The 25,002-nt window shown below is 34.9% G+C and overlaps 1 pseudogene; it reads right to left on the bottom strand.

Moving 5' to 3' along the window:
* Positions 1–11,417: 11,417 nt before the first annotated feature.
* Positions 11,418–12,347, bottom strand: LOC145813325 (LEAF RUST 10 DISEASE-RESISTANCE LOCUS RECEPTOR-LIKE PROTEIN KINASE-like 2.4 pseudogene; annotated as a pseudogene).
* Between the last annotated feature and the right edge of the window lie 12,655 nt (positions 12,348–25,002).

The raw sequence follows: 25,002 nt of genomic DNA, 5'->3' as shown, positions 1-25,002 counted from the left end.
ACAATAAGTTTGGAAGTCATAATTACTATCCTAATTTGTGACTAAAATTGGATGTGCGGTGAATATTGAATAAATGTATTATGAAAATCCATATATAAAATGTAAAAACTAAGAATTCCCAAGATATTGATTTGTGATAATATTTCAATTTTAAACAACGAATAACAATCACAATCAAACAATTAAAGACAAATCGATACAACGATTTAACGTGAAAAAAAAATCACAATTGCAGCGCCTCCAATTGTGATAAAAAAAAACCACGGGCCAAATCCACAAAATAATCTGTTGGAACAATCTTCTGTGTAAATAAAATAAATGGAAACTAAATCAAACAAAATAAATAAATAACGTACCGAATTTATTTATTGAACTGAATTAGAAAAAAATTCAAAGACCAAGTCGAGTGTGTGACACTCTGTCCTTAAGACAGATTCGCCCCGCTATGGTGCTTACGGTTGAGTGGCGTCTATCTCCCAGGATACAATGATCTTCACAAAATTGTTGTAGCACACCAAACAAATTTGTACGGTGAACCAAACCTTGTGTTCTATACTCTCTTTGATTTTTCCTAAAACTAGAATGAAGATTAAAATGCAAAATAAAATCTGGACAGCAAAGATGGGTTTTGCAAACTGATTTTTGGATACCTAAACACTGCTGGAATGTTAGTATTTATAGGCAAAAAATTTTTGACCCGAACAGGTACCAAGGAAGTGAACAGATGCAATATTTAAACTGAACAGATTCAGTTTGAAATACAAACACTGCTGCACTATTTTGGACTGTAGCACTGCTGTACAGTTTCGAAACTGTCTGGGCAGTTTTGCTAACTGTTCAACAGATGGAATTTGGACCAGATTAGAAGCAACAATTATTGGACAATAAATTTGAACTCAAATTCAAATTAATTTTTCCCACAATAATTTGTGAAAAAATTCAAATGAATTTCGTCCAAAAAATTAATACAAGAACCAACCCGACCCACACTCGTGCTCGGATGGACGGCGGTGGCGGCGCGTGGTGGTTTGGGCTATGGTTCACTTTGTCCATAACTCCTCCCTTCTACAAACTTGGGGTGCCCCTTGGAGCCCAACCCAAATGTTGTAGGCTAGAGCTTATAAACTCAACAAAACTCTCTTAAAGTTTCAATGTGGGACAAGCCTCACAAGGAAACCCACATATAAAACTTAAATGTTCAATTCCACGAACCCAAAAACGACGTCATGTTCTCATTCACTCATAAATGGTTTTGACGAACCGTCTTCACCGTGTGACTTGCCACGCTGCAAGGAACACTTCACCTCTTCGGACCCACCCCAAAAGACGTTTGGGGCCCACTCAATTTTGGGCTCAAAGTTGGCCCAAAATAAGCCTTATAAAACACCATTTTTTCCAACATAATCTACTAAGAAAACAAAAAGGAATTGCACAAGTGTACTTTCAATTACCTAGCGAATCCACACCCGAATTGAACCGACCCCAATGTATCTCTTTCACCACCATCTTTACGTCGGAATTGTCTTGTCCAACGTTGCATTCACAATGCTGATGTCGAATCCACGACGATGAGTCATTCCGGAATCCACTTAAGCTTCAGGCTCAAGTTTCCCAGAATCCACCCAAGAACAACTCTTTCTTTTGTAAACAAAACAATAATACCAATCCTTGATGTTTGACAATCTGAAGTTCATTGATCAATCGATCACCTTCTGTACACCAAGGAAACTCATATAAACTAGCCTCCAATATAAAACACTTTGTTTTTTCTTCCACTCTTACAATTTGGACGGTTCAAACCCTAAAAATAGTGAACAACGCACTTTATAGAAAACAAGATTGTGCAGATCGCTCGAGCGCATATTTTATCGCTCGAGCAGTATGACTAAAGGCGGTGCGAAATATATAGGCTGACCGCTCGAGCGCAACTTTCACCACTTGAGCGGTAAAACTGTATTTCCAGAAGTTTAGGAGCTCTGTAAAAATGCTGGATGATCTTTTTTTTTTCACTCGAGCGCACAAATTACAACTCGAGTGGTCAAACAACTTCAAATACATTTTCGCTTTTTGTTTCGGGGGCACTGCCCCTCGACCCTGCCGTGGTGCTATCGCAGACCCACTATGGGGCGCTGCTCGTACTTAGTCAGCGAAGTGACAAACATGATATGATTAAGATCACAAACTCCTTTGCATAGACACAATTCGAGTTGGATTCGCATTTAAATACTCAGTCTCACTAGAATAAAGGATCGAATAAAATTACAACTGAAAGAAATTTTGTCAAACAAAATTGCCAATAGTAAAAACTTAACATAAAATAAATTTAAATCTGTAGTATAACTTGTTACCTCGTGATATTAGTTGAAGAAGTCCATGGAAACCACCACCAAATGGAAATTTCTAACTAATTACAAAATATCCCAAACAAAAGAGATATTCCTTCAAATGTTGCATCACATGACATAACATATTACTATACACTAACAAAATTTATGATTGCATTTGTTTATAGGATAAGAGTAAGATAAGACTAGCATCATAAATTAGCTTGACTTCGAACTAAAAGCCTTAACGGGTTTGTTTGATAAAATATATTACATTTTTTTAATTTTGTGTTTTTATCCAAATTTTAGTTTGATCTTTATTATTTTTATTTGAATATTAAGTCAAGTTTTAATTTGATTATTCCATTCAAATTATTGTCCATATATTTTTCTATCTCATGTGATTGATATGTGGCAGAAAAGCATGAGGTCCAATTTCTAAATTGAAATTTAACTTTAAAATTAATATTGTTAAAATTAAAAGGGGTAAATCAAACTTTGTTCATTTTATATTTGTCTATTTTCTCACTTTAACTCTTGAATTTTTTTTTTTCTCATTTTGACCCTTCATGTTTCAAGTTTTTCTCAATTTACTTCAAAAGCTATTCAAAATTATACGGAAAATGACACATTGACAGTCATGTGTCATAAAACTATTTTATTACACGTCTAAAACAAACATAAACCTCAATATAATAATATATTTTTTAGTCATGTGACAGCTAACATGTCATTTTCTGTCTATCTTTAAACAGAAGTTAGTTTTACGTGTAAATTGAGAAAAATTTAAAATATAAAGGGCCAAAATAGGGGAAAAAATTTAAGGAGAAAATGACTAAATATAAAAAGGACAAAGTATAATTACTTAAATTAAAATAATAAAGACTAAAATAAAATTTAAATCGAGTTAGAAACGAGACAAAGAGAAGTCATGAAATGTCTTAAAGATATTTTTTTTTTCTTGTCGTATACAGAGTAGCCACCAGTGGAGTAATTATGAAAAATTAATGGATCAACGAAACTTCAGAGAAGAACAAAGTTGGCTACTATGGAGACCAAAGACTGTTGTTTGATCTGCCATTTGAATTGTCTTATATTTATGTGAAAGAGAATGCAATCAACTAGAGCTATTTGCAGGATATTTCGAGTACTATTTGGACAAGAATTTTATTGGGTTTTGGAACATTATAGAATGAAAAAAATCTAGGAATACAAGTGGTCATAGAATCAGACATAGTGTATATTAATTAATATATTTTGGGTTTCATTCTGTAGTTATCTTTTCTCATAAGAATTGGTTCGAGTACTAGAATTGGCTTTTTTTGTATTTGAAATATGACTCAAGTTTTTATATTTTCCCCTTCATGAGCCCTTCTTATTTTTTTTAGTCAATACGATTCGAGTACTAATATTTAATTCACAATAGCTTCCATATTATCACTATTTAAATTATTAATTTTTAGGTAAAAATTTGAAAAGAGAAATGAAAAAACTGAATGAAATATACTGTATTTCATTCATAATACTCCCACTTTTTCTTTTTTTCTTTTTAAATTAGTGCCAAAATTCATAATCCAATCAGCCTAGAATATGCAAAAGTTCGGGAAAGAAAAGGAGATACACACCTTGGAAAAAGCAAATTGCTTGATTTGTAGTAGTGTCAGTCCCACATTCCCCTCCAGAGGCATAGCGCGTGACGCAGTGCTGGAAATAGTCCATATCATGATAAGCAACACCAAATCCCCTATTCACCAGTTCTTCCAGAGTCATGCTAGTCACCCAAAATGCATAAAGAGCCTCTTGGAAAACCGGAACCTTGTGTTTTCATTGCCTTTGCACGTGAGCTTAAAACCTTGAACGCCGCACAACGAAGGTCGATCTTCTCCCCAGAAGGGATATCCAATTCCTTGTATTTGCTCTCCGCAGTCGTATGTTTTTTCGAGGCAAATCGGGTAAAATTCATCGCCCGCGCCATGTGATGTAGGACTACTAACCAGGAAGAAGAAGATGGTGATGATGAGATTAACACAAAGAGGCGGCATGCTGAGAAGAGGCGTGTTGTTGTGGGTGATACAGATCAGGTCATTTGCAATTATATAATGATTATAATTTTGTGAAGAAAACAGAGCAATTGTCTTCAAGAAGAAAAGTATATGACCTTGTCGGAATTTTCCAAGGGAGAGAGATATTCAACTACTACTGCTCTTGGCTTTGATGGACCTAATGGCCCCAACGGGTGAATCAATATCCTCCCATTGAGGTTTCTACCTGACTTCTTATTTACTGGGCTGTTGGGCCCACTTTTAAGCCCAAATTTGATAATTTGAACCGTTCAAATTTTAAGATTTATTAAATATATCATACCTGTAAAAAAATCAAGTTTATCGGATATCAGAAAGCATGTGATCGGAAAACTGTTTATTAAATTTTAAAAAAAAATAATTTTTAGTTAGTTTTCCGAACACATGCTTTCTAATATCCAATCAACTTGATTTTTTACAGGTATGATAGACTCAACAAATTTTAAAATGTGAGCGGTTTGGATTATCAAAATTAGGCCTAAAAGTGGGCCCAATGGCCCATCAAGTAAGAAATCAAGTAGGAACCTCAAGGAGAGGATCCTGATTCCCAACGGGTAAGGTACGTATGGCTTTGTTTGATTAATTATTGTAGAACATATGAACAAGAGAATTGTTTTGAATATTTTAATAGATTGTTTATTTTGGAAATTTGATTAAAATTAACTTTTTAATTTTTTAATTTTTTAGGTCACATTAAATAATAATTAAAATGATCTAAATAATTTAATATACCTTCAAGACAAAATTTAAAAAATAAAAATAAAAAATAATAGTGGGTTGAGTTAGGGGTGGGGGCCGGTCTGTTGAGGCCACGGAACCTCCAATCCGTCATTCGTCCGCCAGATTGGCGGATTGAAGAAAATCAATCCGCATCCATCCACCAATCAGGCGAATGTAGATTGAGCCGATTGACGAATTGGCGGATGGGTGCGAACCGGTTTGGTGGTTTGAAATTTTATAAATTTTAAATATAATTCAACTTATGCACTTTCTCAAAAAAAAAAAAAAAAAAAAATTACAGTCAATGACTTAAAAAATATTACCATCATTACATACCTCATCCAAAGAAAGAAAGTTTGAAACTTTATAATATTACAATCACATACCTCATCCACATAACGTATTATAATCTATGGTTCTTAAAATATAAAAACAATTCAAACCATCAAAACCATGAACAGAGCAGTAGCAGAGATTGTATGTCTCTGTATTGTTACATCTATATCTATTTTTTAAAACAAAAATTAACTAGCATATATCATCTTTTTTATTTATTATTTTTAGAGTTAGATTTAAAAACCAAAAAATATGAATAAATCATACATTTATTTTTTTCAATTCAAAAAATATACTCAAGTTGAAAACTCTTTTTCAACAGAATATATTCAACAGAATATTTAAACTCTTTTTCAATTAAAAACACAAACAGAATATCTAAACTAATTGAAAATATAAAGTTTTACAAATAACTAGGGGTGCTCGCAGTTTGGCGGTTCGATTGTGGCCAAAATGACCTCAAATTCGCCATCCGTCCAAAACTAGGCAGATTGGAAAAAATCAATCTGCAACCGTCCGCTCGTTATCACGCATCCGTCTAAAATGCGGCAAATCGGTTCGGTTTGGTCGGTTTGGGCGATCGGTATATCCACTGCTCACCCCTGGGTTGAGTGGGTAGGCTTAAAATTTGAAAATTTTTTAGAGTCAGACTCTTTGGGGTGTATTAAAATAGTACATTTTTTTAATCTTTTTTTTGTTTTTTAGGTCACATCACCTTTCTACTTTTTTGCACATCTTTTCATAAAAAGTTAAAAAGTACACTTATTTAGATTATTCTAAATAACTCTTAAGTCCAATGTTAATTTGAGCCAACCTTAAAATTACAAATGTATTCTTAATATACAGTGTGATCCCAACCTCTACTTTAACATTTGTAACACCCTGTCCTACATCGGAAGTTTGCATGGGTGATCTTGGGCATATAAAATATCACTACCTTACTACTACATAATTTGGACTAAAGCTTTTGGGCTGTACGTTCGACATGAACAAAGAGTTACAAATGGCATCAGAGCTGACCTATGCACACAACTGTCTGGGCTGGCCATAAGCTTGTCGTGGTATTTTGATTGATTATAGACCCTCCCGAGGACGCGAGGATTTATAAGTGGGAGAGTTTGTAACACCTTGTCCCATATCGGAAGTTTGCATGGGTGATCTTGGGCATATAAAGCACCACTACCTTGCTCGCTAGTTACTTGGGTCAGCAAGTAGTGGGGCGTTACAACATTTGCTGGGTTATCTTGTGATAATATTGAAGCAAACATCACATCCTTACTAATGCAAACTTCTACTAATTTTTTTTTAATATTTGTAACAACTTTTTTATTTTATTTTTAGATTCATTTAATCGAAGGTCTCATTCGGAAATAAGTTATTTTAGTAATTTTTTAACATTTTATAAAAAGATATACAGAAAAATAGAGAGAATGATATGACAACTTATAGTGGCTTTTTGACTAAAATAGTTACTTCCCAAATGAAGCCTAAATTTAAAAGTTATAAAAATTTTAACTTTTTAAATTCACTAAATGTAAAAAAATAATGAAACAATACATTTTTTTTTGTATTTATTAAATTTTTTTAAATACATCCAAATTAGATATATTAAAAAATTCATTAAAAGTAAAAAAAAAAATACTAATTGAAAAACATCTTTACATTGATTCAACCTCACAGGATTCATTTTCTTCCAATATCTGAACAATGGATGAAGCAATTATTGATCTTAAAGGTGAGGATAAGAATGGCTCTGGGGAAAAGGGTGTTAGGATAAGAAGCAATCATGAATAATGATAGAGATGTCCACAAAATATAATTTCTACAACTCTAAAATGATTTAGACCATTCATATCACTGTTAGAGATACAAAAATAAAAAAAAATAAAAAATAAAAAATAAAAAATAAAAAAATAAAAAAAATTTAAACACATCGATCAATGGTCAATACATCAATAAGGGTTGTGGGAGTCCTCCTTTGTGGGGGTCCCAAACATTTTCCCGTCCATAAATATTTTTATAAATATTATTTTCATGACATTCATTAAAAAGATAAATGTTAAGATTCATACATAAGTCATAATCAAGTATAAAAGAGAGTGTGTTTAACACAAATTACTTCGCTATACATATAGAAAGTTATGCAATTTCTGTGCGGGGTGATCATTGTATCCTGGAGGCACGACATCCATCAATCGCAGCACCAGAGGTGAGGGTAAAATTCTATCTTAAATATACAGTGTTCAAACACTGACCTCGGTCACAATTTGTATTAAATTTATAGAATTTCTATAAGAAATTTCTTGTGTTTTATTTTATTATTGATTTTTCTGAAAATATTTTCCTTCAATTTTAAGACAGAACTTTAATCTATTTACAGTTTCAGATTCTGTAATACATATTTAGTATTTTTTTCCCGTTAAAAAAATTAATTTTTTGCAAATTTGGTTTCCTGTAAAATTTGTTTCTTGAATTTGGTAGAACTTGAGTATTGTTACTGCATCTTTTCTCTGTTAATAAAATTGATAAATCTGATTGGTAATTTTTTATCCAAAGTTGTGTTTAAGTAGAATTCTATTGCATGATCAATGAGGTGTAATTAAGAAAATAAGATCTTTCTGACTTTCAATGTTCGGTGATCAGAACTTGGTTCAGCTATAATATCTGCCGCATTTTGCATGTTATTTGTGAAATAAGTGATTTGTTGTTTATATATATTATTAATATACCTAAAACTTTAAGTTTTGCAAGAATTACAGGATATTGTTAGTTTGATTTTTTTGAATGTTTTATTAAAACTGTTTATATAGTTAGGCTATATGTTTGTGTATATATCTGAAAGTTGATATGCATGATCTTTTCATAACTGTTTATATAGTTAGGCTACTGTTTATATAGTATTAATTGCTGTTGAGATTTTATTTTTTTTATCAATATGTAAACTGGAATCTTTAGTTTCGATAGTCAAAGTAATATCCATCACGGTTTGTATGCTATTACTTTTACATCCTGTGTTTTGCAAAGTTTATGGCATAAAAATTCTATGAGTTTCTTCGCAAATTGAATTCCATCAGAACGGAAAGTAGGCAGGGTGATAAATTTTCACGCATAATACTCACTACAATGTGATTGAAGGGAATCGGTTTAATTTGGTGACAATTTAATTTTTTGTTTCAAAATCATGATTATGAGTTTTGATGTTTTAGCACACCTTTAAAAACCCATCATAGTGCTTTTCGGCACTAGTTTTACCGACCATGGGAGAGTTTTCCATACCTTAGTTATCGTAACTTGTTCTCCTAAGTTAGTCACAATATTTATGTATGGTGATCGTAATGATTGATTTGTTTAATCACGTGCAACAATGAAGAAGATGGATCAGAAAGTTATTTTTTGAACTCACCGATTTTTCAACTTCCACCGTTTTCATTGTTCCCTTTACTATAGTTTAGTTATGGGCACAAGTCAATCGAAAATAATTTTTTTGATGAGTTAGATCTGCTGGTTGCATATGCTTAAATTTATGGTATGAATTTAAAATTAAAAGTGCACGAGATCAAAAATTAAACTTGAATCATTGTTTTGGATTTAAGAAAAGACACAAAATATTTGAAATATATTTTGTGAAATTTTTAAGAATGCATTTTTAAATAGGTATGATTTTTTGTGAACTCTTGAAACTTGAGAAAATATGGAGTATAAATTATATACTTGGAAAAATTTTCTGAATGTAATTAAAGTAAGAATTTTTAATTTATGTAACTTTTATTTGAATGAAAGTTTCATATTGGTTGGTCAATTTATGACTCAAAACGAATACAAACCCAAGTCATGAAACTTGAGATATAAGAAAGTGTTAGTTCTTCATATCTAAAGTATTTGATTGTTTAAGTCCTACAATTTTTAATTTCTCAAACTTATTGAGAATGGCTTGTTTATATGTTAAAGTGGGCATCCGGTTATTTGAAAGGATAAATGCCTATTTAAACACTTAGCATGAAAACTATGGTTTAAGAGTAAATAAAGATTACTCTTGGTGGGAGTTTATCCTTGAATTATAAGAGATAATTCAATTTTCTTTTGTCACAAATATTTTTGTGACAGTGATACTTGTTTGTAAATGAGTCATATTGTTTGTGCTAACTTATGTATTATGACAAATATGGGGGAGAGAAGCATAGTTGTTTGTTAATCTTGATTCATGACAAGTTACCTACAGAAACTCGAATGCGTTGTAAGATTTATGTAATTAAATGAAGTTTTTGAATTGTTTGATTCTTGGGCAAAATCTTTATGAAAATATAATTTTGCTTAAGCATTAATTTTGACTTGTATAGTCATAATTATTCTAAGTTTTCGATTTCATAAATTTGATTTAGAATTTTATTATTCAAGTACACCATAGTTAATAAGTGATGAATGTTATATTTTGATTTGTATCAAAATTGTTGGGGTGTATTGATATTTTCGTGTGGTAATATCTTAACAAGGAAATTAATTTTTCTTAGAGTACTTAAAATGTGAGGGTGCTTGGAGGATTTTGCCAAAGTAACGGTTCCAATAGTAGGTCCACAAAGAATCTCAATTCTTTCTATAGGACAAAATTGAAGTAGAAGCAAAAATGGTTTCATTAATTTCTAAGGAACACCTCTATATTTATTATTTGATTTAAAAAATTGGAGTGACATAGAGTAACGGTAAGTCTCGACTTATTCATAGACTTAATATCGTATGACATTTGCTCTCAGATGTGAGCATTGTTTGAGAACAATATAGTGGATCCACTAACTACTCAATAATATATAACAAAGAAGGTTAAACAGAAAATAGCGACCGCTAAATAAAAAGTTTGACCAGAAAGCAAATGAAGGGAAGTTCATCGAAGGGAATGTGATTAAAACTTATTAATTTCGAGTCACCATATTGGCAACTCAACCTAGTTGACTGGAGATCCCAAGATCTAGGTTCAAAAGGACAACTGAATTATGAATGACTCACCAAAAATCACGAAGGGAGTTTATGTCCTATCCATTCTTATGATGAGAGTGATATCTACAATATGTGTTGTATGTAGAGGACTTAGGGTAAGCTATACTTTTAATGATTACTTATATCTTGAAAAACCTAGAGGGGTATTTTTCAAGAGGAGTATTTAAGAGACACGATATAAGAATCACCTATATGAGTGTAAAAGGGCCGCTTCTATGAGAATTGAATAAGGCTACATTCTCTAAAGTACTCATGAAAACCAGGAACTGCCCAATGCCAAAATGGGAACAACTGAAAGAACTAAGCTGCGTTCGGAGATATTTTGTGTGATTTCTATTGTCTTGGTTTACTTAAATAGCTTAATAGCTTAAGGCATCATGTCCACTAGTTAACTAGTAAATCTGATAGTCTTTCAGTAAGGAAGGTTTAAGGTTGAAAGCTACCTATCCTAATGCAGGATATTTCCATTTTGTACTCTCTTTGTTAGTGTCTGCATTTCATTTGCACTATGTTGTCAATTTTATTCATGTGGGGGATTGTTGGAAAACTTTAGAAGTGAATGGGAATTGACTCCATTCAAATGAAAAGGTGCAACCTTTCATTGTGGCTCTTCATATGAAAGGGTGTGACCCTAGAGTCATGACCCTTATGAATGGTCACAAATACTTCTATAAATACCATTCCCATAGCATTCATTTGAAAGACAAGTGTTAGGATTCATACATAAGTCAAAGTCAAGTTTAAAAAAGAGTGTGCATAACATAAATTAGTTCGTTGTACAATTTTTGTGTGGAATGATCGTTGTATCTTGGAGGCAAGACGTCCATCAATCGCAAGCACCAGAGGCAATGGCGAAATTCTGTCTTAAACACACAGTGTTCAAACACTGGCTTCGGTTACAATCTGTATTAAATTTAAAGAATTTCTATAAGAAATTTCTTGTGTTTTATTTTATTATTTATTTGCATTAAACTGATTTTTTCAAAAATGTTTTCCTACATAAATTTCCTTCAAGCATCTCAATCAACTTGTTAGTTGCCGGCCTCTTTGATGGATTAGCTTGTATGCAACATAGCCCAACTAATATCATCTTTCGTGCAACTTTTTCATCCTCTTCAGATTCAATCCCATGAAGTCCTATATCTTCATCACATTCTAGCTTCTTGTAGATCGAATGTGGGAAATATAAGTCGCTAGTGTCCTCAATTGATTGTCCATTGTTTTCCCTTCCCCGAACCATCTCTAGAACTAGCATTCCGTAGCTATAAACATCAGCCTTGTGTGAGTCTTCCAAAATGCCTAGAGAAGACTTCAGGCGCTATATATCCAATAGTTCCTCGAGCATGCAACATGGATACAATGCTCTCTTTCTTGGGACATAATTTAGCAAGCCCAAAACTAGAAATCTTTGGACAAACTCTTTGTTTAGAATAATGTTATGGGGTTTTATGTCAAAATGAAAAATGCGTGTTATACATCCACGATGCAAATATTTCAATCCTCGAGCAACCCCTACTGTAATTTTCTGCATTATTTTCCATTCCAAGTGGTCATTTGTCTCTTGTGATTTGTCATTGTGTATGAACTTCTCAAGAGATCCATTTGGCATGTACTCGTAGATAAGAGCTCTTTTGTGACCCTCGAAACAATACCCTACAAGGCTTACAATGTTGACATGGGAAGTCCTACTAATGCTTGTGACCTCATTTATGAACTCTTCTCCATTACTGTCTTTTGTTTCATTTAGAAGCTTGACAGCCACCAAATGTCCATCAATAAGCTAGCCTTTGTACACAACACCATAGCCACTTTTCCCGAATTTATCTTGGAAAGAATTTGTTACTTTCTTTATCTTGGAAAGAATTTTCAAGAAAGCGTCCACATTATCACCTGCCATTGTTGATTTCGTCCAAAAGAATATCGATTTGTATGTAGAGGTTTTCTTTCTAAGCAAGAAAATTAGAGTTTGAAAATATCATTAGGAGTGATTTTTAAGAGTAATAAATTAAGTGTCTCAAGTATTTTCTTAAAAAAAAGGACAAATCATATAAATACATCCCCCTCTACAACTGTACGTCCTGCTACTGCCATGAGCTCCTCCTCGTCTATGAATACAGCTCCAATGACACTGTCGCCGATCACCTTACCCGATTCCTTCTTCCTGCGCTTGAGCGACCACTCTGTGTTTTCACCTCCGCTTGAGTGACCAAAAGTTGGCTCGAGCGTAAAATGCATGCTCCCAGAAGTTTACACATTTTGTAGACCGCTCGAGCGACAATAGTTGCGCTCCAGCGAAGACCTCAGTCTCACACTCGAGCGACCATCGAGCGTGCATCAAGTGGAAAAATCAAGTAACCAGTACTTTTGCAGAGTTTATAGGCTGTTCGAGCGAAGGAAGTTGCGCTCGAGCGACCACTCACATGTTTGAACATCCGCTCGAGCAAGGCCCCTGTTTTTAGCTGACTAAGTGTTTTCAAGTGCATTTTAGCATCCTCATTGCATCCTAGGCATTCCTAGGCCAAGATTAAGACATAATAATTAGGATAAGACTTAGAAACATATGAAGAACGAAATGAAATAAGTTAAGTTCGATTCGAGCATGTGTTTCAGTATGTGTATCTATTATGTTTGTGTAGGTCACGCACCGTGAGCAGTTGATCCATTGGTTGCTATCAAGCCATCTGTGCAACTATCTATGAGTGATAACTTAGTAAAGCTATGTTTCATATGAAATATTTTCTAAACATTATGATATGATATGAATTATTTCTGAATGGCACAAAAGGCTATTTTGAGATTCCATGAATGATGATCCAAATCTTTGAAATGTATTTGTGGTGTCCTTAGTAGAGGCGCTCACCCAGGGGATATAATAATGTGGCTTATGGTCATGAGGCCCTCGCATGGGGAAAACAATATTGTGGCCCAGGCCCTCACCCGAGGGAAATAATACCGTTGCCCATGCGTGAGATATGTTACCCGGTACCGGAGGTTCCATTATGGGACTTGATGTGATTGACCAAAGTGATATGTTAATGCTAATGGAAGTACCACACATGATTTGAATACGAATATGAACATGACTCTACTTTTGATATGACTATGTTTATCTCTCTGATTGATATGATACGAAACTGGACATCATTCAATAAAATCTTTACTCTATTATTATTCACTGAGCTTTCGTTCACTATTTATATTATGTATGTAGGCAACTTGGAGCGAGACTAGGCTCAGAGTTGATGACCTGGAGTCTCTGTTTTGTCGGCCAACCATTGTGCCTCCCGAGGAGGTTCCGGAAAGAGTTCAATGGTCGAGTTTTGTAAACCAAGGCATAAGCTTAAGACTTTTGTTGTTTTGTAACCAGTTCTTTTGTTCTACTTTGTGTATTGTGTATTGTGACAAGGTTGGATGGATGTATATGACGTCATATATGTGTATATATATATACAAGGTTTTAAATTAATTGTCCCATGTATGTCTGCACAGCTCTATGGACTATGTATGTTTCTATATTTGCTTCCACAACCCCTTATTATGTGATAATCTGTTCAAAGGCCTTTGGTAATCTAAGGATTACTGGTCAGTTACGACGCTAAACCTATAGGGGCGGGTTTGGGTCATGACAAAGTCGTATCAGAGCACATGTTATACCGCACACACAAGTCCATTGGAGCTATAGGATGTCCTAGAAAAGAATAAGGGACATTTTATCTGCATGTGACAGTGTGTGTGTCAATTCTGTAAATGTGAAAACCGAATCTGAACATGAACACATGAAATTGAAACGAATGAATTCGGATTGAATGTTCCAGACACTGTGAAAAAAAAGTATTTGCCTATGTTTATTATTGTTTTGTTTACCTATAGCGATGGAAAATGCAAGAAGTGATGATGCAGCGGGATCTTCTGAGGCTCGAATAAGCCGAATGGAACAAATGCTCATAACCCTAACCGAAGTAATGATACAGTAGCAAAGACAACAACCTCCGCCTCCTCCACCTCCTTCGGCCCAAGTTTAGCCAGATAACAATTGTATTATAAATGTAACTCAAAAATTCATGAAGATGAAACCGCCGACTTTCTTGGGTGGTATTGAACCCTTAAAGGCAAAGACATGGTTGCTCGAAAATGGATAAACTATTTGAAGTGTTTCCCTATTCCGAGACTTAGAAAGTTCTATTGGCCATCTATACCTTAAAAGATGAAGCTCGAAGATGGTGGTTATTAATCTGAACTAATAATGGGAACATGACATGGACTCAATTTAACGAGATCTTCTACAACAAGTATTTTCCTCAATACTTCCGGGACCGAAAGGTTTTTGAATTCCAAGAACTCAAGCAAGGCAATATGTCTGTAGCCGAGTATGAGGCTAAATTCATAGAATTAGCCCGATTTGCTCCTCATATGGTGGATACGGACTATAAGAAGGCACGAAAATTTGAAGGAGGTTTGACATTGGAAGTGTTTAACCGAGTTGGCGTCTTGAAGTTGTCTACATATATGGAAGTACTAGACAGAGCATTGATGACAAAAGCTACCTTAGCAGCTATGAAACAAAGTAAGGCCCCAACAATAACAAAATGGAGAGGTAAGAGGTCGGGGAACAAGTCTAGAAAGGGCAGCTCCTTTGGAAGCAAGAAGCAAAGCACGGGATCTTCTAGTAGCTCTAGTCAGAGTAGCGAATCAATTCCAAACTGCCCTAATTGTGGAAGGAAGCATAGAGGAGTGTGTTACCGTGCATCTGAAGCTTGTTACCAGTGTGGCAAAGTTGGCCATATGATGAAGGATTGCCTACTTGGGTCCGAAAATGCCAATTGCCCCACAGCAAGTTCAACCGGATCCACTTCTGTGACAACGTCAAATGCCAGAACTAATGTCAGAGGTAACACTGGTGTGAGAACCCGAATATAAAAATTAAGTAAATAATTAAATAATAATATTACAATCTCAAATATTTTGGTGGTGAATTCTAAGGTGCAAATTAAATATTATTGGAGGATCCTTTAATTAATTTTTAAACCTAAAATAAATTTATGGTGAAAGTCATTGATTTAGAAGCAAGATTTATTATTAAAAAAAAAATAGAGAAGAGGGTGTGACTTGAACTCTAGACCATAAAATTAATAAGTTAGGCTCTTACCATTTGAGTTGCATGTAACTTATATATGTATTTTGTATATTTATCTATCTATTTGACCTAAGTGTGCCCACCACTAGTATAAAATAAAATAAACACAAACCCTAACTCTTGTTATAATTGTTTTCCACAGCACTAGCAGCCCTAGCAGCCGTGGGTTTATGAAGGAAAGAGAGGGGTTTTTCAATCATCAAGATTATTGTTGTAGCCAAGAAGGAGAGCTTTGGGTGTGTTGTGCTGTGTGGCCTCCTAGGTTTTCTTCTCTTCTTTCTTTGTTCTTCATCCTTATTCTATAATTATTTTATTCATTCACGGAGAGGGTGTAGGTTTATGTATTTTGTAAATATATGTATACACTGTTAAGAAATCTGAGGAGCTAAATTTATGTGTAAAGAATGGGTGTAATTCTTAGTTCAAAAATTCTACACACAATCACAAACTTTAAAAATCAAGAAACCATATCAAATGGATGAATTTTAATCTGAAATTTTTACAGTAGATCAATTACATATTGAATTGCATATCTGAATTTTTTCATAATTTTTGGGAGTCAAAATCCATATAAATTGAGGTATTCAAATCTGTCCAGGAAACCAGTCCGAAACAGTAAATTCGGGAGTGTTGTTCTCTTTGGGTATAAATCCAAAAATTATCAAATTAGTGTCATTAGAACCGGTTACGAGTCTAGTTTCGTACGATTTTGGCCTTGCATTGATTGCTCGTGTATATTAAGAGAACCGTCAATTTCTTTAAAATGCTGCAGAAAACAATCTGTTTGGATATAATAAATTGTAGATAATTATTTTGATAAGAAAATCAAGTGAAACCAATTGGGTTTGAAACTTAGGATATATTAGATCATATCTGGAGGTTATTGGAATTTTTCGAATAGTGTGGAATGGGTTTTGTAATTTTCAAAGTTAGCGAATAGGTTGGGAAGGCTTGTTTGAAATTCTGTTTTATCTTAAAGTCACAATTAATTAAGTTTTGACCGGAACCCATGTCTTGGGTGATTTTAAACCTTGAAGAACATGAACTTAGGTAACATTTAAGAGTAACGGTGAGTTGGGTTGAGCCGTGTTTGTGCGCTTTAGTTGAGGTTACTTAGTTCCTATTTTTTTGTATTTTTAAATTAGTTGTGACGTGTAGTTTTTTATACTTGGTTCAGGGCACTAGTTGGACTTTTACACTCTATTCGAGGATTATATTATTTCGTTTTCAGGTGAGTAGTTTCATGCTACGTATTTTTATAAATGTTCCCCTACCCTGAACTGTTGGAAAATTAAATTTTTGTTTTAAGACTAAACTGTTTTGATAAATTATTATATTATCAATGGAATCAAATTATTTCTGAAACATGTGTGAACTTGGCATACTGTAAACTATTTGTTTTGGTCTCATGTTTATAATGATGAACTACCATGTTTTGCAAAACTGATGTGTATTGATTATTGGGACCATGTGTGTATTTAGTCTAGGGAAATTATTCCACTGTGTGTGGTGACTCTGGCCACTAGGGAACAGATCCGGGTTGGGCCGTGATGACTCTAGTGCTCAACGATTGTAAGGAAAAGACCTTTAAAAACAACTAGGTGACCTTCAATCGGATCGTCTTTGAGAAAAGGCCCAGGTGCCACCCTGAGGATGACCCTTAGTTCGGTATTGGATCCAACGGGGCTTATAGCCTTGAGAACTGTGTGGCAGATTATTTGTTTTTATTGGTACCCAGAAAATTATTGGTGTTCATGTTATAATCTGTTTTAAGTGGAAAATGTCATTTATCATGTTCTTGCGAGACATGAGTATTTTAAGTGTTGAATTGTGGAACCTTCTTTTTTAAACAGATTTTATTTACCAAACAGTATGCCAATCTAGTTTCTGTGATATATATCTTATTTTGGAATTGAACCCTGTTTTAAAAACTGTATTTACTATCCATGTTGCTACTCACTGAGCTATCAGCTGACTTAGTTGTTTACCATTTCCAGGTGTTAGAAGGACTTAGAGTCGACTCATGGCGTAGCGGGGACTCAATTGCATGGACCTCTAGGGCATTTATTTAATTTGTTTTAGGTTTCTTTGTCGAGTTTTGTGCATACATTGTGGTTGGATTTTATTTAGAATTATTTTATTTTGTGGGCGGTTTGTGTCCCATTTAGTATATATACATTTTTAGGAAGTTGGTTATGACTTATTTTTCACTTGTGGTATGTCACTGGATTGAGTGTTGATTTATTTATTTCTGAGCTATCATCACATTTATTCTTTATGGTTTTGGATTCATGTTTAGGCTTACGTGTGCCTTGGGCTAAGTCCCTGTGGGCCACAGCCGGTCATACCCGGATTTGGGGTGTGACAATTGTGGTATCAGAGCTGTAGATTTATCAAGTTACATACCTTGCATTCATCATTTAGACGAGGACCGAGTCCCTATAGTCCTTAGTAGTGTTTGGTTAAGTTAGTTTTGTTTAAGCTTGTGTTGAATCGTTCTTGATTTCATTTTGAAGGTTAAGAGTTGGCACCTTGATATTTACACAGATTGTCTATTCTTTGTGAGCCTTTGATGTTTTTATTACCGTGTCTACTCCATTAGGAGAAATAGTTGTATTGGGAGATATCTATAGATCTTGTGCGGTAAACTTGGATGGTTGGATTTTTCTAGTGGATTTGATTTCTTTAGAGATGAAGGATTTTGACGTGATTTTGAGTATGGATTTGTTAACGAAGCATCACGCCTCTGTTGATTGGTTTAGAAAGAGGTTAGTTTTTGCTATGCCAAGGCAACTTGAGTTTTTCTTTCAGGGGGATAGGAAAGGATCTTCTATCTGTTTTACTTCTTCCCTTTAGGCTAATCGAATGTTGAGAAAAGGGTGTCATGGTTATTTAGCTTGTGTGATGAGTGCTGAACAACCAGAGTAGAAGTTAGAGGAGTTGCCTGTAGTAAGTGATGTGTTGATGTTTTTCTAAAGGATCTACCTAGACTTCCTCTAGATCGTGAGGTAGAATTTTCCATTAACTTGGTCCCTAACACAACACTTATTTCTAAAGTGCCCTATATAATGGCACCATTGGAGTTGAGGGAGTTACAAACTCAGTTATATGAGTTGTTAGACAAAAGTTTTATTAGGCCTAGTGTCTCATCTTGGGGAGCACCTGTGTTGTTTGTGAAGAAGAAGGATGGGTCTATGAGGTTGTGAATTGATTGTTGAGAACCGAACAAAGTCACAGTGAAGAATAGGTATCCTTTGCCACGCATTGATGATCTATTTGACCAGTTGCAGAGAGCTCAAGTATTCTCTAAAATTGACTTGAGGTCAGGCTATCACCAGTTGAAGGTAAGGGATGAGGATGTTCCTAAGACTGCTTTTAGAACCCGTTATGGGCATTATGAGTTCTTGGTGATGCCTTTTGGTCTCACAAATGCACCAGCCGCATTCATGGATTTAATGAACAGAGTATTTAAGCCCCAACTGGATAAATTTGTGGTAGTGTTTATTGATGGCATCCTAATTTATTCAAGGAGTAAGGAGGAGCATGAGTAGCATTTGAGGGTAGTACTTCAGATCCTTAAAGAGAAGAGACTGTATACAAAATTTAAGAAGTGTGAATTTTGGTTTAGCATTGTATCCTTTTTGGGTCATGTGGTAAGTAAAGATGGGGTATTTGTGGATAGCACGAAGGTGGTAGCAATTATTGATTGGCCGCGACCTACTTTTGTGACAGAGGTACTTAGCTTTCTAGGGCTTGCTGGATATTATAGACAGTTTGTGGAAGGATTCTCCCGTATTGCTTTGCCATTTATAAATCTCACTAGGAAAGATGTAAGTTTGAGTGGAATGATGATTGTGAGTGTGGCTTCCGAGAGTTTAAACAAAGGTTGATATCAGCTCCAATCCTTGCCTTACTTACAGGTGGTGGTAGTTTTGTGATTTATAGTGATGCTTCACGATGGGGTTTAGGATGTATGCTCATGCAGCATGGGAAGGTGATTGCCTATGCGTCATGACAGTTGAAAATACATGAGAGAAACTATCCTACGCACGACTTAGAGTTAGCAGCAGTGATTTTTGCTCTTAAGATCTGGCGCCATTATTTTTATGGAGAGTCATATGAGATTTACACTGATCATAAGAGTTTGAAGTATATTTTCACACAGAAGGAACTAAATTTGAGGCAAAGAAGATGGCTTGAGTAACTAAAAGATTATGATGTGAATATTTTATATCATCCGGGGAAGGCAAATGTAGTTGCAGATGCCTTAAGTAAGAAGGTCGCAGTTGGAGATATAGCTGCTTTGTCTATTGAGAGTTGCTTGGTGGAAGACATGAGACGTTTGAGGCTTGAGGTTATTACGGCTGGTGATAGAGCTTATTGTAGTCAATTGACAGTTCAGCCGACCTTGAGAGAATAGATTCGTTTAGCTCAGGAGATTGACCTCTAGTGTGAGCGTATTAAAGGAGAGATGACAGAGGGTAAGCATGTAGACTTTTAGGTTAGTGATGATGGGTTGCGTAGATTCCGTAACCGAATTTGTATTCCTACTGGTGGTGATTTGAGGAAGGAGATTATGGCAGAGGCACATAGTTCTAGTTACAGCATTCATCCAGGAAGCACTAAGATGAATCGGGATCTCCATGAACATTTTTGGTGGAATGGTATGAAGGGAGATATTGCAGAATTTGTGGCTCAGTGTTTGGTGTGTCAACAGGTTAAAGTAGAACATCAGAAACCTGCGGGGAAACTACAACCCTTACCTATATCAGAGTGGAAGTGAGACCATATTACCATGGATTTCGTGTGCGGATTACCTCGTACTAGTAGTAATCACGATGCAGTTTGGGTTGTTGTTGATAGATTAACCAAGTCAGCACATTTTATTGCAGTACGGATGACCTATTCTCTAGCTCGATTTGCACAGTTGTATGTGAAGGAGATTGTTAGATTGCATGGTGCACCAGTGTCAATAGTGTCAGATCGGGACCCTCGTTTTGTGTCTAAGTTTTGGGGTGCGTTACAATCAGCTATGGGTACTAGGTTAAATTTTAGTTCAGCTTATCACCCTCAGATAGATGGGCAATCAGAGAGGACTATTCAAACCCTTGAGGATATGTTGAGGGCTTATGCTTTGGAGTGGAGAGGTAATTGGGATGATTATTTGCCGCTCATGGAGTTTGCGTATAATAATAGTTATCATTCTAGTTTGGGAGTAGCTCCTTATGAGGCTTTGTTTGGGAGGAAGTATAGGTCTCCTTTGTGTTGGTATGAGGTTGGTGAGAGGCAAATGTTGGGACTGATTTGGTGGAGGATGCTACACAGAAAATTATCACCATCAGAGAGAGATTATTGACTGCTAAGAGTAGACAAAAAAGTTATGCTGATCATCGTAGGAGAGACTTAGAGTTTCATGTGGGGGATATGGTATTCTTGAAAGTATCACCATGGAAAGGAGTCAACAGGTTTGGAAAGGAAGGAAAGTTGAGTTCTAGATACATTAGACCATTTGAGGTATTAGAGCAGGTTAGTGAGGTTGTGTACTGTGTTGTTTTACCCCCTAGGTTGGCAGGAGTGCATAATGTGTTTCACGTGTCAATGTTGAGGAAATATGTGCACAGTACGTGGCATGTGATAGATTATGAGCCGCTTCAGATTAGAGAGGATTTTTCGTATGAGGATATACCTGTTCAGATTTTGGATTCGAAAGAGAAAAGGCTGCATACAAAGGCCATTAAATTGGTTAAGGTACTGTGGCGTAATCATCTAGTTGAAGAGGCGACTTGGGAATGTGAGGACGAGATGCGCGAGAAGTACCCACATCTATTCTCATGATTTACTCAGGTCAGTTTCGAGGACGAAACTTTTTTTTAGGAGGGGAGAATGTGAGAACCCGAATATAAAACTTAAGTAAATAATTAAATAATAATATTACAATCTCAAATATTTTGGTGGTGAATTCTAAGGTGCAAATTAAATATTATTGGAGGATCCTTTAATTAATTTTTAAACCTAAAATAAATTTATGGTGAAAGTCATTGATTTAGAAGCAAGATTTATTATTAAAAAAAAAATAGAGAAGAGGGTGTGACTTGAACTCTAGACCATAAAATTAATAAGTTAGGCTCTTACCATTTGAGTTGCATGTAACTTATATATGTATTTTGTATATTTATCTATCTATTTGACCTAAGTGTGCCCACCACTAGTATAAAATAAAATAAACACAAACCCTAACTCTTGTTATAATTGTTTTCCACAACACTAACAGCCCTAGCAGCCGTGGGTTTATGAAGGAAAGAGAGGGGTTTTTCAATCATCAAGATTATTGTTGTAGCCAAGAAGGAGAGCTTTGGGTGTGTTGTGCTGTGTGACCTCCTAGGTTTTCTTCTCTTCTATCTTTGTTCTTCATCCTTATTCTATAATTATTTTATTCATTCATGGAGAGGTTTTAGGTTTATGTATTTTGTAAATATATGTATACACTGTTAAGAAATCTGAGGAGCTAAATTTATGTGTAAAGAATTGGTGTAATTCTTAGTTTAAAAATTCTGCACACAATCACAAACTTTATAAATCAAGAAACCATATCAAATGGATGAATTTTAATCTGAAATTTTTACAGTAGATCAATTACATATTGAATTGCATATCTGAATTTTTTCATAATTTTTGGGAGTCAAAATCAATATAAATTGAGGTATTCAAATCTGTCCAGGAAACCAGTCCGAAACATTAAATTCGGGAGTGTTGTTCTCTTTGGGTATAAATCCAAAAATTATCAAATTAGTGTCATTAGAACCAGTTATGAGTCTAGTTTCGTACATTTTTGGCCTTGCATTGATTGCTCGTGTATATTCAGAGAACTGTCAATTTCTTTAAAGTGCTGCAGAAAACAACCTGTTTGGATATAATAAATTGTAGATAATTATTTTGATAAGCAAATCAAGTGAAACCAATTGGGTTTGAAACTTAGGATATATTAGATCATATCTGGAGGTTATTGGAATTTTTCGAATAGTGTGGAATGGGATTTGTAATTTTCAAAGTTAGCGAATAGGTTGGGAAGGCTTGTTTGAAATTTTGTTTTATCTTAAAGTCACAATTAATTAAGTTTTGACCGAAACACATGTCTTGGGTGATTTTAAACTTGAAGAACATGAACTTAGGTAATATTTAAGAGTAACGGTGAGTTGGGTTGAGCCGTGTTTGTGCGCTTTAGTTGAGGTTACTTAGTTCCTATTTTTTTGTATTTTTAAATTAGTTGTGACGTGTAGTTTTTTATACTTGGTTCAGGGCACTAGTTGGACTTTTACACTCTATTCGAGGATTATATTATTTCGTTTTCAGGTGAGTAGTTTCATGCTACGTATTTTTATAAATGTTCCCCTACCCTGAACTGTTGGAAAATTAAATTTTTGTTTTAAGACTAAACTGTTTTGATAAATTATTATATTATCAATGGAATCAAATTATTTCTGAAACATGTGTGAACTTGGCATACTGTAAACTATTTGTTTTGGTCTCATGTTTATAATGATGAACTACCATGTTTTGCGAAACTGATGTGTATTGATTATTGGGACCATGTGTGTATTTAGTCCAGGGAAATTATTCCACTGTGTGTGGTGACTCTGGCCACTAGGGAACAGATCCGGGTTGGGCCGTGATGACTCTAGTACTCAGCGATTGTAAGGAAAAGACCTTTAAAAACAACTAGGTGACCTTCAATCGGATCGTCTTTGAGAAAAGGCCCAGGTGCCACCCTGAGGATGACTCTTAGTTCGGTATTGGATCCAACGGGGCTTATAGCCTTGAGAACTGCGTGGCAGATTATTTGTTTTTATTGGTACCCAGAAAATTATTGGTGTTCATGTTATAATCTATTTTAAGTGGAAAATGTCATTTATCATGTTCTTGCGAGACATGAGTATTTTAAGTGTTGAATTGTGGAACCTTCTTTTTGAAACAGATTGTATTTAGCAAACTGTATGCCAATCTAATTTCTGTGATATATATCTTATTTTGGAATTGAACCCTGTTTTAAAAACTGTATTTACTATCCATGTTGCTACTCACTGAGCTATCAGCTGACTTAGTTGTTTACAATTTCCAGGTGTTAGAAGGACTTAGAGTCGACTCATGGCGTAGCGGGGACTCAATTGCATGGACCTCTAGGGCATTTATTTAATTTATTTTAGGTTGCTTTGTCGAGTTTTGTGCATACATTGTGGTTGGATTTTATTTAGAATTATTTTATTTTGTGGGCGGTTTGTGTCCCATTTAGTATATATACATTTTTAGGAAGTTGGTTATGACTTATTTTTCACTTGTGGTATGTCACTGGATTGAGTGTTGATTTATTTATTTCTGGGCTATCATCACATTTATTCTTTATGGTTTTGGATCCATGTTTAGGCTTACGTATGCCTTGGGCTAAGTCCCTGTGGGCCACGGCCGGTCATACCCGGATTTGGGGTGTGACAGCTGGAAATGAAACATTAAGGCAAGGGAGAGTGTTCACATTGGTCCCAAGGGATGTACAAAACTCTGAGTCTGTGGTGTCAGGTATAATTTCCATCTATGCCCAAAATGCATATGTCTTGATAGATTCTGGTTCTACTCACTCATTTGTGTCACACGTCTTTTCTCAAAAATTAACTAGACCCTTAGAACCCATGAATTATTTATTGTCTATATCTACACCATCTGGGAGTTCTATGGTATGTGCTTATGTTTATCTAGCATGTGATATTGTGATCGGTGATGTGACGTTGTATGTTGATTTATTACCTTTGGGAATTGATCATTTTGACTGCATATTAGGTATGGACTGGTTAACGAAGTACTGTATAACTATTGAGTGTGTGAATAAATTTGTTATATTTCGTCCACCTGGTTTACCTGAATTTGTGTTTGCTAAGAATGGGGTAGTTCCTTCCCCATATTTGATTTCTGCCATGAAAGTTGTTAAATTGCTTAGGAAGGGGTGTAAGGGTTATATGTGTTATGTTTTGACTAAGACTTCTAATAGTTCTAATGTGGAAACTATTCTTACTGTTTATGAATTTCCCGATGTGTTTTCGAATGAGTTGTCTGGGGACTTGATTGATAGAGAGATTGAATTCACCATTGATGTACTACCTAGAACACAACCAATTTGCAAAACGCCATACAGAATGTCAACTTCTGAATTGAAAGAATTGAAAACTCAACTTCAAGAATTGTTAGACAAGAAGTTTATCCGCCCGAGCACGTCACTTTGGGGTGCTCCAGTATTGTTTGTCAAGAAGAAAGACGAACCTTTAAGGTTGTGCATAGACTATCGGGGAACTAAACAAAGTGTCTATTAAGAACAAATACTCATTATCTCGAATAGATGACTTATTTGACCAACTTTAGGGGGCATAAGTGTTCT

This window comes from Camellia sinensis, chromosome 15 (genome assembly GCF_055761805.1).
Source record: "Camellia sinensis isolate YWXY chromosome 15, ASM5576180v1, whole genome shotgun sequence".
NCBI classification, from domain to species: Eukaryota; Viridiplantae; Streptophyta; class Magnoliopsida; order Ericales; family Theaceae; genus Camellia; species Camellia sinensis.
This window is presented reverse-complemented; position numbering and strand designations above follow the sequence as displayed.